The sequence below is a fragment of the Lynx rufus genome, unplaced genomic scaffold (assembly GCF_022079265.1).
Source record: "Lynx rufus isolate CCGP_SWC_20201006 ecotype Redwood Valley unplaced genomic scaffold, mLynRuf1.p SCAF_39, whole genome shotgun sequence".
Classification (NCBI taxonomy): Eukaryota; Metazoa; Chordata; class Mammalia; order Carnivora; family Felidae; genus Lynx; species Lynx rufus.
Genome location: NW_025814855.1, coordinates 2,843,832 through 2,847,766, shown reverse-complemented (window position 1 = coordinate 2,847,766; position 3,935 = coordinate 2,843,832). Strand labels below are relative to the sequence as shown.

Below are 3,935 nucleotides of genomic sequence, written 5' to 3'. Positions count from 1 at the left end.
TATGTTCATGGATTTTATATTTGGGCAGGGGGTCGGAGCATGAAACTAAAGAGACATAACTACAAAGTAATAACGTGAAATTGGGAAATTGGTGTCCGTGGTATGTCATCCAGGTTGAGTTGCCTGTGGAATATGGTCACATCTCCCTTGTCAGAAGAAGAAAAGCCATAGGATCCCTTTACAAGGTCATAGAACTACGAAGAGCCACCAATGAGCCTACTCTTCACTCCAGGCCACTCTGAAGTGCTCACAATGTCTTTTCAGAACAATATCCTAAGAACCACAGGGGAAGTGGCTCTGAAAACCATCTTTGTGGTATAGATTGGGGATGGGTCTTTGGCCAGTGTCATAACATATCTCCAATCTTGCGTGGACACCAGCGGAGGCTCCCCAACATGATTCTCCCCCACATGGTTATAGCCAATCTCTTGGTTCTTCTTTCCACTGGGACTCCACATGCTATGGCATCTTTTGTCTTAAAGCAACCCCTGTCCACCTTTGGGTGTAAACTTGTCTGTTACACCCGCCAAATGGCTCGCACCACCTCCCTGTGCTCCACCTGGGTCCTGAGCACCTTTCAGTGTGTCCCTCTCTTCCCTAGGAGAGCAGGGAAGATGATGCTCAGAGGAAGAGCCCCCAGGGTCCTTGGTCTTTACTCTTGAATCTGCTGGATTTCCAGTGTCTTAATTAATATCTTTGTTCCTGTGAAAACCACTGGTTCACAGGACACATAAAACTATACCCAAGGCAAATGGTTTTGTTCATCCATAGGTCCATAGACAGGAGTTGTCTTTTTTTTTTTAATGTTTTATTTATTTATTTATTTATTTATTTATTTATTTATTTATTAAAAAAATTTTTTTTAACCTTTATTTTTGAGACAGAGAGAGACAGAGGATGAACAGGGGAGGGGCAGAGAGAGAGAGGGAGACACAGAATCGGAAGCAGGCTCCAGGCTCTGAGCCATCAGCCCAGAGCCCGACGCGGGGCTTGAACTCACGGACCGCGAGATCATGACCTGAGCTGAAGTCGGATGCTTAACCGACTGAGCCACCTAGGCGCCCTTAAATGTTTTATTTTTGAGAGAGAGAGAGAGAGAGAGAGAGAGAGAGAGAGAGAGAGAGAGAGAGAGGCAGAATCTGAAGCAGGCTACAGAGCCCAACACGGGGCTCCAACTCACCAACCGTGAGAGCATGACCTGAGCCGAAGTCGGACACCCAACCGACTGAGCCACCCAGGCGCCCCAGGCTTTTTATTCTTGTTGTCTCTGATGCCATCTTTGTTGGCCTCATGATCTCTTCCAGTGGTTTCATGGTGCCACTCCTGCACAGGCATCACCAGAAAATACAGTATATTCATAACTGCAAAGGCTACCGCAAATGCCCACCAGAGACCAGAGCTCCCCACACCATCGGGATGCTGGTGGCCATCTTTGGTGTCTTCTACATGCTGAATTCTATTCTTGCTTTTGATATCATTACTTTAGTAGGCTCTTACCTATGGTTGATGTATACTTCTCATACTTTGGCTTCATGTTCTCCTACTATTTGTCTCTTACTGCTGATCCTTAGGGATTCTACAGTTCCGAATTTCCACTCTTGAATGTTGAAAATGGCTATTAAGAATCTAAATCTATAGAAGTCAGCTTCAACAATAGCCATGATTATACTGTTCAGTAAAATCATTCCCTGAACACCAGTTACCAGTTTTTTTTAACATAAAATACACAATGATCGTTATATCTTTAATTGAAATATAATTGACACATTATGCAAGTCTAAGATGTGTAACATGTAAATTTGATATATTTACATATTGCAATATGATTACCAAGGTAGCATTAGCTAACACCTCTATCATGTAATTATCATTTCTTCCTTCATAGTGGGAACAATTAAGATCCAATCTCTCAGCAATTTTGAAATTTGTAATACAGGATTGTTGATTATAATCCCTATGCTGTGCGTTAGCTCTCCAGGACGTCTTTATCTATGTGTTTTCACTTTGTACCTGTAAATAACATATCCCCAATTCCCCTACCATCCAGCCTCTGTTAACCACCATTCTATTCTATGTTTTTACAAGTTTGGCTTTTTTAGATTTCACATATAAGTGTCATCATATGGTATTTGTCCTTCTCTGTCTGACTTATCTCACTTAGCATTCATGCCCTTAAGATCCATCTATGTTGTTGAAAATGGCAGGATTCCCTTCTGTATCATGGCTGAGAAATGCTCCATTATGTGTATATGTATCACAACATCTTTATCCATTCATCTGTTGGACATTTAGGTTGTCTCCATGTCTTGTCAATTGTGAATAATGCTGCAATCAACATGGGAGTGCATATCTTTTCAAGTTCCTGTTTTTTATTTCCTTTGGATACACACACACACACACACATATGCCTATGTATATATACATTATATATGTATATACACACACATGTATATACACACATACACACACACCCATAATTAGAATTGTTGGATCATACTGTCATTCTATTTTTAATATTTTGAGGAAACTCCATATTGTTTTTCATAGTTGCTATACCAGTTTACATTCCTACCAATAGTGCACAAGGGTTCCATATTCTCAAAATCCTCAACACTTGCTATCTCTTTTTGATAATAACCATTCTAACAGGTGTGAGGTGACATCTTCTTGTGGGTTTGATTTGTATTACCCTTATGATTAATGATATTAAGCATCCATTCATGTACCTGTTGGCCATTTGGATGTCCTCTTTGGGGGAAAAATGTCTATTCAGTTCCTCTGTCCATTTTTTAAATTGGATTTTTAAAAAATTATTGAAATGTAGGAATTCTTTATATATTTTGGGTATTAACCCCTTAACCCATATGGTTTGCAAATAGGATGCCTTTTCATTTTGTTGTTTCTTTTGCTGTGCAGAAGCTTTTAAGTTGGTGGTACCATTTGTTGATTATGCTTTTATTGCTTTTGCTCTTGGAGTCTTATTAAAAAACAAACAAAAAAATATTGATAAGACCAATGTCGAGGAGATTCTCCCCTACATGTTCTTCTGAAAGTTTTATGGCATCAAGTCTTATGTTTAAGTCTTTAAACATAAAGTTAAGTTCATTTTGAGTTGATTTTTGTGATTGGAAAGGGGGTCCAATTTCATTCTTCTGCATGCTTTTACCCAATCTTTCAAAGCCATTTGCTGAAGAGACTATTTCCTCAATGAGTGTTCTTGGCTTCCTTGTCAAATATTGGCTGGCCATATATGTGGGGGGTTATTTTTGGACTCTGTCTCATTGGGCTATGTGGATATTTTTATACTAGTAATCTACATAAAACATTTTTTAATGTTTATTTATTTTTGAGAGAGAGAGAGAGAGAGAGAGAGCATGAGCAGGGGAGGGGCAGAGAGAGAGGGAGACACAGAATCTGAAGCAGGCTCCAGGTTCTGAGCTGTCAGTACAGAGCCTGATGTGAGGCTTGAACCCACGAACCACAAGATCATGACCATAGCTAAAGTCGGATGCTTAGCCAACTGAGCCACCCACATGCCCCAGTAATGTACTTTTTAAATTTCTATAGCTTAGTAGTATATTTTGAAATCAGAAGTGTGATGCCTTTGGCTTTTTCATTCTCATGATTGCTTTGGTTATTCAAGGTCTTTTGTGGTTCCATACATACTTGAATAATTTTTTTCTATTTCTGGGAAAATGCCATTAAAAATTTGGTAAGGATTTCATTGACTCTATAGACAGCTTTGGGTAGTGTGGACACTTTATTAATTTTTCCATGAACACAGGATATATTTCCATTTGTTTATGTCTTCAATTTCTTTTATCAAGGTCTTGTAGTTTTCATTGTATGGATTGTTCACTTCCTAGTTAAATGTATTCCTAAGTATTTTATTTTTGATGCTGTTGTGAATGGGATAGTTTTCTTTTTCAGAGGTT

The 3,935-nt window shown here is 39.1% G+C and overlaps 1 pseudogene; it reads left to right on the top strand.

Moving 5' to 3' along the window:
* The first annotated feature begins 252 nt into the window (after positions 1 to 252).
* Positions 253 to 1,602, top strand: LOC124522711 (vomeronasal type-1 receptor 2-like; annotated as a pseudogene).
* The last annotated feature ends 2,333 nt before the right edge of the window (positions 1,603 to 3,935 follow it).